This window comes from Aquarana catesbeiana, linkage group LG02 (genome assembly GCF_042186555.1).
Source record: "Aquarana catesbeiana isolate 2022-GZ linkage group LG02, ASM4218655v1, whole genome shotgun sequence".
Taxonomy (NCBI): domain Eukaryota; kingdom Metazoa; phylum Chordata; class Amphibia; order Anura; family Ranidae; genus Aquarana; species Aquarana catesbeiana.
The window spans coordinates 635,388,283-635,404,439 of NC_133325.1; positions in this window are offsets into that span (position 1 = coordinate 635,388,283).

The window sequence follows — 16,157 nt, forward strand, 5'->3', positions numbered from 1 at the left end:
AAATAGACATAAGTAAAAGCAGATAGCAGTGTTTCAGTTTTGGGTGGAGATGTTTCAGCAATTATTAAATAGACATAAACAAAAGCAGATATCAGGGTTTCAGTTTTTGGGTAGAGATGTTTCAGCAAGACTTACCAGCATTATTAAATAGCCATAGGTAAAAGCAGATAGCAGTGTTTCAGTTTTTGGTTGGAGATGTTTCAGCAAGACATAACAGCATTATTAAATAGACATAAGCAAAATCAGATAGCGGTGTTTCAGTTTTTGGGTGGAGATGTTTCAGCAAGACATACCAGCATTACTAAATAGATAGAAGGAAAAGCAGATATCAGGGTTTCAGATTTTGGGTAGAGATGTTTCAGCAAGACTTACCAGCATTATTAAATATCCATTAGCAAAAGCAGATAGCAGTTTTTCAGTTTTTGGGTGGAGATGTTTCGGCAAGACATACCAGCATTATTAAATAGACATAAGCAAAAACAGATATCAGGGTTTCAGTTTTTGGGTGGAGATTTTTCAGCAAGACATACCAGCATTATTAAATAGACATAAGCAAAAGCAGATAGCAGTGTTTCAGTTTCTGGGTAGAGATGTTTCAGCAAGACATACCAGCATTATTAAATAGACATAAGCAAAAGCAGATAGTGGGATTTCAATTTTTGGGTGGAGATGTTTCAGCAAGACATACTGGCATTATTAAATAGACATAAGCAAAAGCAGATAGCAGGGTTTCAGTTTTTGGGTGGAGATGTTTCAGCAAGACATACCAGCATTATTAACCACTTTCCTACCCGGCCATAGTAATATGACATCCACAGATGGCATCTCCCATCCTGGGTGGACGTCATATGATGGCCTGGGCTTCCCAGCCATCTAGGGGGTGCGCGCGCGCACCCGCCGCGTTGCTCGGGACCCAGTGCATGTGCCCGGCAACTGCGATGTCCGCCGGGCACCCGCGATTGCCGTTAACCGGGCCGGACCGTGGATCTGTGTGTGTAAAGTTGAGAGGAGACCGATCTGTGTTCCCAGTACAGAGGAACACCGATCGGTCTCCTCCCCTTGTGCGTCTCCTCCCTCTACAGTTAGAATCACTCCTCTAGGAAACATTTAACCCCTCGTCTCCCCCTAGTGGTTAACCCCTTCCCTGCCTTTCACATTTATACAGTAATCAATGCAATTTTATAGCATTGATCACTGTATAAATGTGAATGGTCCCAAAAACTTTGTCAAAAGTGTCCAATGTGTCCATCATAATGTCGCAGTCACGAAAAAAAAAATCGCAATCGCCGCCAATACTAGTAAAAAAAATAAATACATTTTTTTTTTTTTTAAATACCATAAATCTATCCCGTATTTTGTAGACGCTATAACTTTTGTGCAAACTAATCAATATACGCTTATTGCGATTTTTTTTTTACCAAAAACATGTAGAAGAATACGTATCGGCCAAAACTGAGGAAAAAATTTGTTTTTTTTTTTTAAATTGGGATATTTATTATAGCAACAAGTAAAAAATATTGTGTTTTTTTTTCAAAACTGTCGCTCTTCTTTTGTTTATAGCGCAAAAAATAAAAATCGCAGAGGTGATCAAATACCACCAAAAGAAAGCTCTATTTGTGGGGAAAAATGGACTTCAATTTTGTGTGGGTACAAAGTCGCAGGACCACGCAATTGTCGTTTAAAGTGCGACAGCGCTGAAAACTAAAAATTGGTCTGGGAAGGAAGGGGGTGAAAATGCCCTGTATTGAACCAGTTAAATAGACATAAGCAATAGCAGATAGCAGTGTTTCAGTTTTTGGGTGGAGATATTTCAGCAAGACATACCAGCATTATTAAATAGACATAAGCAAAAGCAGATAGCAGAGTTTCAGTTTTTGGGTGGAGATGTTTCAGCAAGAAATTTTCAGATGATGAGTGCAGTCAGAAGTGTTCCCACTTATAGAAATAGCCCCACTTTGAGAAAGAGCCCCAGTTGCAAATGTGCCCCCTGCAAATGCTTCTGCCAAAAGATGCTTATATTTATACTGATAGGGATGGTGGATGGATGCATTTCAATTATCGAACAGGAGGTAAAAAAAGGTTGGCTGGTTAACAGGGAAAAATTCTCACTTCAGAAGCTGACTAGCAAAAGGGCACTAAAGTAAACGGGCCATAATTTTGGGTAAGACAAGGGAGATAATAAAGCATTGTAATGTGGACAAAAATAACATACCAGCATTATTAAAAAGACATAAGCAAAAGCAGATAGCAGTGTTTCAGTTTTTGGGTGGAGATGTTTCAGCAAGACATACCAGCATTATTAAATAGATATAAGCAAAAGCAAGTAGAAGTGTTTCAGTTTTTGGATGGAGATGTTTCAGCAAGACATACCAGCATTATTAAATAGACATAAGCAAAAACAGATAGCAGGGTTTCAGTTTTTGGGTGGAGATGTTTCAGCAAGACATACCTATGGAATGATAGAAGAAATTTTCAGATGAGACAGAAGTCAGAAGTGCTCCCACTTATAGAAATGGCCCCACTTTGAGAAAGAGCCCTAGTTGCAAATGTGCTCCCTGCAAATGCTTCTCCCAAAAGGTTATTTTGGGATGTTGTGTTTAAGTTCATTGATTAAGATATCCCAAGCACCGGAATGACTCCAGGTTTTTCGTATGTGTCCAGGAATTTGAACTGACTTATCCATGTGGGTGGCCTATCAGAAGGATTTCCTGTTTGATCAACCTTTTTCTCATCCCTATTTATATGGATGGTCATTCATCTTCCAACAGCTATGACTAAACACCCCATATGGTGTGAAACATGTCAGCTTTTCACTGATTCTGTGCCTCTGATGTCTTTGTACCAGAAGAATTTTTAAACTGTCTTCATTAAAGGTGTCAACAGAGTGTGGCTGTCTGGTCTTTTCTTCGATTCATTCCTACATGCAGAGCTAGGACCTGTTTACATTAGCAGGTGGGATGCATCAGATGTCTGACTAGAGCGGTGTTCTTTTGTTGTTTTCACTGTTACATGATTCTTTGGATTGGAGATACTTACCACCAGATTCATGGGACCCAATATTATAACTATTTGATCACATCTAATTACATGTTTATTAGGTTTATGAGGTAGCGCCACATTTTACTTCACTCTTTTGTATATCTTTTTTGGAGTGGTTATGCACTTTTAAAGGGGCAGCTTCACTCACCAATTATTCATATATTGCATTGGCGCCATTCCGTGTCACTTTATTTATTTGTTTATTTATTTATTTATTTATATTCTTTATTTATACACAAAGGAGGTGCAAGTGATACATTACAAACCGTCCATTAACATAGATACATAATTTCTTTCTTATCAGTTCTACATTTACATATAGTAGTTACATTTCACTACCAATATCTTCCTATATATGTATATTAAACTTTATACACTCATATATCTTCACTTCCAGAACCTCTCTGTCTTTTGTTATCCTTGTCTTCATATCTTAATCGGCAGAATAAAGCAGCTTCCTCTCTTTAATTTTATATTTCCCCCAAGTGTCCCCCACCCCAAAACAAAAAAAAATCTATACTCTGGCTCTGTCACTTTAATCTGCATTCTGGCTCTAATCAGGTGCTTCAACCCCCCCCATTGGAATTCATTTGTCCGGATGCATGGATAGGGCGGAGCAGCGCCTGGGCACTCCTAATGGACAAGCTGCCCCTGACTGATACTCACCTCTCCAAGTATCTCTTCCTTCATTGCAGCTGTCACCGGCCTGGTTTCAGCTGGTGTTGAAACCTAAAGGGAGCAGTGATGTTTTGTGACAGAGCTCATGCCTAATGATTGTCACATGCTCCCTTTTACCCAGAAGCACCAGGTATTTTGTGCTGTAAGAAGGCACCGGGGGAATCACTGAAGAGATGAGTATGAGTAGGTATTGGGCAGTTTTACACAGGCACTGTAACTTTGTCTTGAATAAACAAAGTAACAGCGTCTATTTAAAGCAAACCTATGCTTTGATTATGCATGGGAATGCAACAGATTCACTATGGTGTTCCTGTCCCCAGCAGCATGTACTCACTTTTCGTTTGCTCTGCTGCTCCATTTAACTACTGGTAATGAGGAACAGTAGCACCATGCAAGTTCCAAATTGCTCTAGTTTATGGTTAGTGTAGAACCCCTTGTTTACTTGGCCTCCATTTCATTGTTTGTCATTGTTAATACCCCTCATTACATTGATGGTCGTTGTATAAACCTCATTAACATTGGTGATTAGTGCATATACCCCAGTTACATGCTACATTAAATTTGTATCCAGTGTAAATACCCATGTTAAATTAATGGTCACTGTAGAATACTTCTAATGGGTGGCATTTACATGGCCCACCAACAGAGGTATTTACATTGACTACCATTTATAACTGTGGCCAGTGTACATTGGTGGCCAGTATAAATGCCCTATTGCATTGGTGGAAAGTGTAAATGGCTTTATTTGTTTGGTCGTTAGTGTAGAACCCCCTGTGATGAGAGACAATTACACTGACTGCAAATATAAGAGGTCACACAGACTGACCACCAATATCAGAGGCCATTTACACTCACCCCTAATGCAATAGTGCCATTTACACTGACTATCAGTGTACCAAAGGGATTATACACTGACTATTAGTTCCCCTGATATAAAGGTAGTAGTCAGTGTAAATACTCCCATTGCATTGGTGGTCAGCTTAGAATCGACTTAGTTTGATAGTCAGTAGGTAATGAGCTCCCCTTACATAGGTGGCTGCTATATTAGCTTCTAGCGATAACTATTATAAATATTATTAGTTTCAGTTTTAGTGCCATGTTTTTTTTAACTGATATTAGATGTATTTAAATATGTTAGTTGAATTTTTCCTCATGAAAACAATGTTAACCAATCAAGGCAATTCTTAAACCTAAATACAAAGCGATATCTGTATATATAAATGTGAATATAATATGAACTACTTGATGCAAAAAAATATATAGAAGAATGGAAACTTTTGTGCTAGGGTCCAAGTGGAAAGAAAACTGCTGGCACATTACATCAGTTGACCTCAGATGGCGTCATATGTGACGAAACCCGTAAGACAGAGATAGGATGTCCGATGCACGAGATACCATGCATGCGCGGCCCTGATCATGGCCATTTTGGAATTTGTCGACTGGAGTTGGTTTCCGCTCAGTGCATTGTACATGCTGGATTGTTGCCAATATTTTGCAGATGCAATATGTTTATTAATAAATACTTAAAATGTTAAAACGGGACTTTGCTATGGTCAGCTTCTCTGTTCCATCCTTATATGTATAATACGGGAGGCCGGTAGACTGGTCTGGAAACCACTTATGTTATTTGGGTGGACAGGAATTTTAAGAGGCTCCTTTTACAATAATATGTGACCATGATTGGAGTCGGTAATGAATGATTGTACTCACTAAGGCTTGTGTTGACCACCTTATGGGGTCAAAAGCTTCCAGTAAGCCTCTCATTTTGTCACACTAGACTGGCGTGACCTCTCTCTGGATGTTTGGACATCTCTCGCATTCCTCCTTTCTGATGACATCTTTGCATCTATTTAAAAGAACTATTTCTCCACTTTTGGACTTCATTTCACCTGAAACCACTACCCATAATCTTATGATAGGGACTTTATTGTTACATGTATTTGATGGAATTTTTTTTTTAGTTTATTTATTTCTACAAATAAACACTTTAATAGATTTATGTTACATACATTTAATTATTTTTTTTTTTATTTTAATGTATTTACTGTACACATAAGCACTTTTATACAGTATATAGTGTTCATGTTTGAGTTTTGTTGCACAAGTTATCTTTTGAGCACTGTAATTTGTTAAGCGTTGCACTATTTGTTCCAAAAAAAATACAAACAATAAATATATAATCTTGAAGAAGTTCATATTTTGCAATTATCTGCATCCCAGCTTCCAATTTGTGTATGAAAAACAGAGGTCATTCATTGCTATATGTTCTTCTGCATGGAGGTTGTCATAGATTAGAGTTAAGACTGCACTACACAGAGGGGCCTTGATGAGGTAGTGCAGCTAAAACCACTGTTTTAATGCAAATTGTTAGACAATGTAATTTTTTTTTGGGGGGGGGGGGGGGGGTTTGTTTGTTTTTTGCAGATTAGCTGGTCAGTGGGCTGGAAAAAAATGTATTTTGTTTATTTAAGTATCTGAATACAGAATCACATATTAAAGTGCACATGCTGCACTAACATCAGTGACGTGTGTAAATGTACCACAGTCCCAGGGTTCTCCTCAAGTTAGATCAGTACAACACCAGAGACAGATGCACAGCAAGTATTACATAATATATTCTCATTTGTATTTATAATGTTGTATGTTGCCTTAAGCCTTGCCTTTATTGATTGAAACTGTTTGCAGAGCACTATACCATATTTTTAAATATATACAGTAAGTGTGAAGAATGAGAGATAAACATAATTACTAAAAAAAAAAAAATATATATATATTGTTCTGGACTTGAATTACTTATAATGTACTACAGTTTCCCTGAAACCTCCTTTGATAGGGTCACTAATTAAAAAAAAAAACAAGTCCACAAAATTATTAAAAAAACATCAGATTGTACCTTTCACCACTGTTTATTAAACAGAAATGAAGGAATAAAGACAGAATCACAGTTTGAAGACCAAGCAATGAAGTAAAGCAGTTTTATAAGACAGGAAAAACCTTATCTCTATGAACATACAATAGGCAAGTGCTCACAGCTGGAAACTTCTCAGAATGACAGAACACATCTATAAAATTGCAAACTTCATGCTATATTTTTGCTTACAGAGCTTTTCTGATTTTGTCTCAAAACCATCAAAGTTATACTGTGCTGACACTGTTTCCAGAACATTTTCTTCAATAATGAGGTTACAATTTTTGGGGACATGAATGAAGAAAAGCCTTATAATTAAACTACGGTTTACTTTGTTGTTAAAAAAAAGCTATGCAAATGTGATTGGTAGCATTATTTTTACTGCAATAGGCTACTGCGAGTATAGGTCACTAGAAAATACTTTATATATAAATAGAGAATACATTCAAGGCATGTTTTGTACTTCAATTTAAAGTAAAAATATATAATGAAGCTACCGTAAACTGTAGACTAGATAGTATGTATAATAGCAATAACTAAGATATGACTGACTTGTTGACCACCAACCCTCTTGATGCAAGGTCCACTCATAATTCTCTAAAGTTAGCTAGCTAAGTCTTAAAATTGTAATTAGGAACCTAAATGGACTCTACTAGGGAGTGCAAAGAACGAGTATGTACTTGCAAAAGTATCCTTAGAGACTATTCTACAAATATAATTCTGGTTCAAAATTCAGTTCATAGTTTTCAGTTTGGTTTATAGTTTCAGTTTGGCATTGCCAAGTGCTTGCATGTACTTTTTATCACACCCTTAGGATCTTGGAAATCTTGGGTGCTCTTATTTGTAAAGCTTGTCTTTGCATAAGAAATCTGAAGTCTGGCCCTCCTTTTTCTGCTTCTCAAAACTACCTGTTGTTTCTTAAAAGTAATATGCCTCTTTTATTTTCAAAAGGGATTTTCAGGACACTGAAGTTGGAAGTTTAACGCTCAACTTCCAAGTGAGGATTTGCATATAAGTGTGTCTTGGGTTCTGGTGGCACCAAGGTACTCATAAAGATAAGTTATTGTGCTTTCAGGCACATGGGATTGTCTGCATTGCATTTAGGACATCTTTTCAGAGTGAAGGAAATGCTTACTTTTTTTAAAGTGAACATCAGCATATGTACACAAGCCCTAAAACAACCTGCGTGTCACTGAAATATTATTCTAGTATCATCAGCTCCTGAACTCTCAGTTCTTCAAAACATTTACTTTCAAACATATCCACTCAGAGATTGGCTCCTGGCCAATAATTTCAGTAAAGATGGGGGGAAGTTGTATAGTATTATGGTGTAAAATTCTGCAATCCCTGCTAGAAATACATGTGCCAGCTTAAAATATGAGCAAAAAAAAAGTTTCTCTCTATAAGTCCTTATGAATGAAAAAACAAATTAAAACAGCCTGAAAAGAAGTTAAATGAAGGTATGGGGATGGAGGGGGTGGGAGTAGGGGAATTGGAAGGGGTGGGGGGTTATTACAATTACTTAATAGTTCACTATTGGCCCTAATAGGGGGCTATGGATGTGGGGACCCCATTAGCCCAGCTTTATATATGTGGTTTTCTCCTAGCTCCTCTTTATGGGTTCTTTATGTTTTTTGTCACTTGTTCTTTCTCTACAAAGGGCTGTGAGTGTTACTGTCACTCAGGGTATCCCAGGGAGGGAGAAATAGGATTTATATATCCCGTATGGCTCGAGCTGGGCTATCTAAGCAGCCGAGAATAAGTAGTTTAGGAACTCTTTTAGTAAGGTATTTAATAAACCTGTATTTAATTGTTGGTCTTATATTTGATAAAATTAAGAATAAAAGGAAAGAAAACCACAATGATGTGAAACTAAGTTGGCAATAATAAATGAATATTACGCTGATTAGGCCCGATGGTGGTGTTCGCTGATGTGAAAAAAAAAAAAATGAAGGTCAAAAGAAGGTCAACTGAAGGTTCTGATGGAGCATCTCAGACTGTGTATTGTCTTGTTGAGTATTATGCCCTGTACACACGGTCGGACTTTCTGACGGAATATGTGTGATCAAAGCTTGTTGTCGGAAATTCTGACAGTGTGTGGGCTCCGTTGGACTTTTTCCATCGGAATTTCCGACACACAAAGTTAGAGAGCAGGCTATAAAATTTTCTGACAACAAAATCCGTTCGCGTAAATTCCGACCGTGTGTGGACAATTCCGATGCACAAAGTGCCACTCATGCTCAGAATAAATTAAGAGACGAAACCTATTGGCTACTGCCCCATTTATAGTCCCAACGTATGTGTTTTACGCCACTGTGTTCAGAACGATCGGACTTTCTGCCAACTTTGTGCGACCGTGTGTATGCAAAACAAGTTTGAGCCAACATCCATCAGAAAAAATCCATGGATTTTGTTGTCGGAATGTCCGATCAATGTCCGATCGTGTGTACAGAGCATTAGTGTTAGGAAGCTAGTTTTTAGGTAATTTGAACAGGGTATAATCCCCAATCCTCATTAAATTAGTAGGTACGATGCCCGGTGGTTATGGAGATGTGACTCGGTGTACATCTTGCAGCATGTATGTGTTCCTTGATCATCCAGTCGATGGCGAATCCTGCTATGCAAAATGTAAGCACATTGTTTCCCTGGAAGCCCATGTTCTGAATCTGGGAAAGCAACTGTCAGCGCTGAGAAGACCTTCCAAACTAATAGAGAGCCGGGAACATACCTGGCAGGTGCTGGCAGGGGCCAGCGCAGAGGCGGTTGGAGACATAGAGGTGCAGGCACTAGAAAAGAGTAGATGGGTGACAGTTAGGAAGGGTATAGGGGGAAGTGCCAGGGAGGCCGATCCAGGGCTGGAGCATGCCAATAAGTACGCTCTATTGAGTAACATTGGTGAAACCAGTCAGTTACCAGCACTGCTGGAGCTGAGGGACTCCCCTAACTGCAAGGGGAAGAACTCTTTCAGTGAGAGTAGGGGAAAGCGATGGGAAAGGAAAGACAGATTTTGGTGGTAGGGGACTCAATTCTTAGGACAGAGAGGGCAATCTGTAACAAAGACTTGAAGCGCAGAACTGTATGTTGTCCACCGGGTGCTTGGGTTCGGCACATCACGGATCTGGTGGACAGATTACTGGGAGGGGCTGGGGAAGGACCGGCTGTCATGGTGCACGTTGGCACCAATGACAAAGTCAGAGGCAGATGGAATGTCCTAAATAATTATTTTAGGGATTTAGTAGCTAAATTGAGGAAAAGGACCTCCAAGGTAGTATTCTCATGAATACTACTGGTACATCAAGCCACACCCGAAAGGCAGAGGGAGATTAGGGAAGTAAACAAGTGGCTGAGGAGCTGGTGTAGTAAGGAGGTGTTTGGGTTCCTGGAGGACTGGGCCTACTTAGACAGACAGTCTCAGTCGGTTACCAGTACTATAGAAGGGACACACCTAAATGAGGAGGGTATAGATCAACTGGGAGTAAAGAGGGCCAAAAAGTTAGAGGGGTTTTTAAACTAGGCAATGGGGGAGGGTCCAGAGGTAGAGATAGTCAGTGTGGAACATATTCCAGAGGGTAGTATTGGGGGCATTAGTGGTAGGTAAGCCATCTTCCCTCCCCCCTTCCAGCACTAGCCCTCTTCCCTCTCCCCTTCCAGCACTAGCCCTCTTCCCCCCTTCCAGCACTAGCCCTCTTCCCCCCCTTCCAGCACTAGCCCTCTCCCCCCCTTCTAGCACTAGCCCTCTCCCCCCTTCCAGCACTAGCCCTCTCCCCCCTTCCAGCTCTAGCCCTCTCCCCCTCCCAGCACTAGCCCTCTCCCCCACCCCCTCCTAGCACTAGCCCTCCCCCCCGTCCAGCACTAGCCCTCTCCCCCGTCCAGCACTAGCCCTCTTTCCCCCCCTTCCAGCATTAGCCCTCTTTCCCCCCCTTCCAGCACTAGCCCTCTTCCCCCCTTCCAGCACTAGCCCTCTCACCCCCTTCCAGCACTAGCCCTCCCCCTCTTCCAGCACTAACCCTCTCCCCCCTTCCAGCTCTAGCCCTCTCCCCCTCCCAGCACTAGCCCTCTCCCCCTTCCAGCAATAGCCCTCTCCCCCCTTCCAGCAATAGCCCTCCCCTCTTCCAGCACTAGCCCTCTCCCCCCTTCCAGCACTACCCCCCTCCCCCCTTCCAGCACTAGCCCCCTTCAAGCACTAGCCCTCTCTGCCACCCCCTTCCAGCACTAGCCCTCTCTCCCACCCTCTTCCAGCACTATCCCTCTCTCCCACCCCCCTTCTAGCACTAGCCCTCTCCCCCCTTCCAGCACTAGCCCTCTCCCCCCTTCCAGCACTAGCCCTCTCCCCCTTACAGCACTAGCCCCCTCCCCCCTTCCAGCACTAGCCCTCTCCCTCCTCCCCCTTCCAGCACTAGCCTCCCCTCCTTCCAGCACTAGCCCTCTCCCCCCTTCCAGCTCTAGCCCCCCTCCCTCCAACACTTGCCCCCCTCCTTTCAGCCCCCTCCTCCTTCCTCTCAGCACTAGACCCCCCTCCTTCCAGCACTAGCACCCCCTCCTTCCAGCACTAGCCCTCTCCCCCCTTTCAGCATTAGCCCTCTCTCCCTCCCCCCTTCCAGCACTAGCCCTCTCCCCCCCTTCCAGCACTAGCCCCCTTCCCCCTTCAAGCATTGCCTTCTCCCCCCTTCCAACTCTAGCCCTCTCAGCATTAGCCCTTTCCCCCCTCCTTCCAGCACTAGCCCCCCCTCCTTCCAGCACTAGCCCTCTCCCCTCCCTTCCAGCACTAGCCCTCTCCCCCTTCCAGCTCTAGCCCTCTCAGAACTAGCCCCCTCTCCCTTCCAGCACTAGCCCCTCCTTCCAGCACTAGCCCTCTCCCCCCCTCCAGCACTAGCCATCTCCCTCCCAGATATTCTCCTTCTCACAGAGGGCATGATCATGGCATCTGGGACCCCGAGAGATGGAGGACATTTACCTTGGAGGCCCACAAGCTCCTGCTTGACAAGTCTAGTGCCAGAACTTGTTCCAGCACTGGGATCCAGGACTCAGCCCGGATTCATGGGATGCTGGGATTTTGTTTAAATCTCAGGAAAGGCCCATTAAAACTGGGATAGTATGGAGGTTTGAATTTGGATTAGAAAGGGGGAAAGGATTTGTGTTTGTGGGGAAAAAGTTTGTACTGGCAGGGGGGATTAAGGTGGGCAGATATGTGATGGAACTGGGGAGAGGACTTGTGTAAGAGGGGCTTGGAGGAATGAGGACAAGGGGAGAGGAATTGTTCCAGGATGGGGAACATGTTGTGCTGGAAGGGGAGATTTGGGGGAGAGAATTTGTAACGGGAGGAGGATTTATGCTTGGGGGATGTTGGGGTTGGGTATTTTGCTGGGATGAGGAGCTGTGCTGTGATATGGATTTGTCGGGTGGAAGGAAATTTGTGCTGGGAAGGGTTTTTTTTTTTTAGGGAGAGCTTTGCAGAGACTGAGTTAATTCAGAGAGCAGTGCACTGTGAAAGTGTGTGGGGGAGGGAGAATATGTGCAGAGAGGTAAAGTTTGTGTGCATTTAGCAGAGGGGAGAGTATTGTACACAGAGGAGAGCTTGGGGGAACTTGTGATGAAAGGGGAGCTGAGAAAGTATGTGTGTGGAGGTGGAGGGGGAGGTCAGCAGAGAGGACAGCTGGGGGCTTTGTGATGAGAGGAGAGCTAGGAGGGGATTTGTGATGAGGAGAGCTGGGGGATTTTGGGGAATTTGCCTTATGTGATACATTTGGCGCCGCTGTAAATCTCTCCTTTAAGAAAGGTGTGGCTGGGGGCGGGGTTCGGTGTGGCTGGGGACGGGGTTTGGGCGTGGTTGGGGTGAAGAGTTGGACAGAGAGGGTGAGTTCCCGCACCTTTTCTCTGAGAAAAAAAGCCCTGCTGATTACCAACAACACAGACCTGATCACTGATGTGGAAATACAGGGCAATTAAGGAAACAGCGATCACAGGTCAATTGGCTTCAGTATAAATCACACAAATAGGAAACATAAGGGGACTACAAAGACACTGAGTTTCAAAAGAGCCAACTTCCCTAATCTATGAAACTTGCTAGAAGGTATAAATTGGGATAAAATCTTAGGAACAAAGAACAATAACAAGAACAAAGGAGAGATGGGTTTGCTTTAAGAGCATATTAAATAAGGGCATTAGCCAATGCATTTCATTGGGAAAAACATTTAAAAGAGCGAACACAAGTCCTGGATGGCTTAACTCCAATGTAAAAATGCACATAAAAGCAAAGGAGAAGGCCATCAAAAAATACAGGATTGAGGGATCATCAGCATTCAGACTTTATCATGAATGCAACAAGAAATGTAAGGGTGCAATTATGGCGGCTAAGATAGTACACGAAAGACACATACAGTATCTCACAAAAGTGAGTACACCCCTCACATTTTTGTAAATATTTTATTATATGTTTTCATGTGACAACACTGAAGAAATGACACTTTGCTACAATGTAAAGTAGTGAGTGTACAGCTTGTATAACAGTGTAAATTTGCTGTTCCCTCAAAATAACTAAACACACAGCCATTAATGTCTAAACCGCTGGCAACAAAAGTGAGTACACCCCTAAGTGAAAATGTCCAAATTGGGCTCAAAGTGTCAATATTTTGTGTGGCCACCATTATTTTCCAACACTGCCTTAATGCTCTTGGGCATGGAGCTTCACAGGTTGCCACTGGAGTCCTCTTCCACTCCTCCATGACGACATCACAGAGCTGGTGGATGTTAGAGAACTTGCGCTCCTCCATCTTCCATTTGAGGATGCCCCAAAGATGCTCAATAGGGTTTAGGTCTGGATACATGCTTGGCCAGTCCATCACCTTTACCCTCAGCTTCTTTAACAAGGCAGTGGTTGTCTTGGAGGTGTGTTTGGGGTCGTTAGCATGTTAAAATACTGCCCATGCAGCCCAGTCTCTGAAGGAAGGGGATCATGCTCTGCTTCAGTATGTCACAGTACATGTTGGCATTCATGGTTCCCTCAATGAACTGTAGCTCCCCAGTGCCAGCAACACTCATGCAGCCCCAGACCATGACACTCCCACCACCATGCTTGACTGTAGGCAAGACACACTTTTCTTTGTACTCACCTGGTTGCTGCCACACACACTTGACACCATCTGAACCAAATAAGTTTATCTTGGTTTCATCAGACCACAGGACATAGTTCCAGTAATCCATGTCCTTAGTCTGCTTGTCTTCAGCAAACTGTTTGCTGGCTTTCTTGTGCATCATCTTTAGAAGAGGCTTCCTGATGTAGTGTGCGGCGTATGATCTGAGCACTGACAGGCTGACCCCCCCCACCCCTTTAACCTCTCCAGCAATGTTGGCAGCACTCATATATCTATTTCCCGAAGACAACCTCCAGGGCTGGATTTGCCACAAGGCCACCGAGGCCAGGCCTCGGGGCGGCAGTGGTGCAGGGGCGGCGCCGCTCCTGCGGTGACTTTGCGGCTGCCCCCCCTTCAGGCTGCCCGTTAATGTCGATTAAGGGCACCGGTGCCCTTAGAAATGATGGCCGCGAGCCGCCCACTACTGCGCATGCGCCGTTCTGAAGCCGGGCGGGCTCGGGAAAGCTCGTATGCGCTCGGCTGGGCGGCGCATGCGCAGTAGCGTGATTGCGCTGCCCGGCACCATTTTTGAAAAGATCGAGGAGTAATGTCAGCGGTGCGGCAGCGGGGGGAGAGAGATGACATCTCTCATTGCCCGCACCGCTGTTCCACCCTCCTCCATCTGGTGGCAGCCAGGCAGCATGGCAAGTGACATCAACATGTGGTGGCTGCCAGGCAGCATGACAAGTGACATCTCCATCTGGTGGCAGGCAGCGTGGCAAGTGGCATCTCCATCTGGTGGCAGGCAGCGTGGCAAGTGGCATCTCCATCTGGTGGCAGCGTGGCAAGTGACATCCCCATCTGGTGGCAGGCAGCATGGCAAGTGGCATCTCCATCTGGTGGCAGCGTGGCAAGTGACATCCCCATCTGGTGGCAGCGTGGCAAGTGGCATCTCCATCTGGTGGTAGCGTGGCAAGTGACATCCCCATCTGGTGGCAGCGTGGCAAGTGGCATCTCCATCTGGTGGCAGCGTGGCAAGTGACATCCCCATCTGGTGGGAGCGTGGCAAGTGACATCCCCATCTGGTGGCAGACAGCGTGGCAAGTGGCATCTCCATCTGGTGGCAGCGTGGCAAGTGACATCTCCATCTGGTGGCAGCGTGGCAAGTGACATCCCCATCTGGTGGCAGGCAGGCAGTGTGGCAAGTGACATCTCCATCTGGTGGCAGCGTTGCAAGTGACATCCCCATCTGGTGGCAGGCAGCGTGGCAAGTGACATCCCCATCTGGTGGCAGGCAGCGTGGCAAGTGGCATCTCCATCTGGTGGCAGCGTGGCAAGTGACATCCCCATCTGGTGGCAGGCAGCGTGGCAAGTGACATCCCCATCTGGTGGCAGGCAGGCAGTGTGGCAAGTGGCATCTCCATCTGGTGGCAGCGTGGCAAGTGACATCCCCATCTGGTGGGAGCGTGGCAAGTGACATCCCCATCTGGTGGCAGGCAGCGTGGCAAGTGGCATCTCCATCTGGTGGCAGCGTGGCAAGTGACATCTCCATCTGGTGGCAGCGTGGCAAGTGACATCCCCATCTGGTGGCAGGCAGGCAGTGTGGCAAGTGACATCTCCATCTGGTGGCAGCGTTGCAAGTGACATCCCCATCTGGTGGCAGGCAGCGTGGCAAGTGAAATCCCCATCTGGTGGCAGGCAGCGTGGCAAGTGACATCTCCATCTGGTGGCAAGTGACATCTCCATCTGGTGGCAGGCAGTGTGGCAAGTGACATCTCCATCTGGTGGCAAGTGACATCTCCATCTGGTGGCAGGCAGTGTGGCAAGTGACATCTCCATCTGGTGGCAGGCAGTGTGGCAAGTGACATCTCCATCTGGTGGCAAGTGACATCTCCATCTGGTGGCAGGCAGTGTGGCAAGTGACATCTCCATCTGGTGGCAGGCAGTGTGGCAAGTGACACGCTCAGGGCTCCCGCATTATGGTGAGTTGAACTATTTAATTTTACATTACAATGTAATGATAGAAGTAATGTGTTTCAATCATCCTGACACCATAACAACCATGGTGCTGGGGATGATTGAAGCACTAACAGCAGCCATTGCCCTGAAAAATTGCCAGCGAAAAATCCTTACCCCTCGCGCGCTTACCCTGAAGTATTTTTAGTCTGTACAATTAAAGTCAGTTATTTTCAGTGTTCTTGTGTATGGAGATATGTTTTTAACTGATCTATTGTAGCAGTCATCGATAAAGGACAAGACTGGTGGTGTGTGTGTGGGGGGGGGGGCATTGAAGGACCCGGCCTTGGGGCGGCAAAGGGAGTAAATCCGGGCCTGACAACCTCTGGATATGACACTGAGCAGGTGCACTCAATTTCTTTGGTTGACCATGGCGAGGTGTGTTCTGAGTGGAACCTGTCCTGTTAAACTGTTGTATGGTCTTGGCCACCATGCTGCAGCTCAGT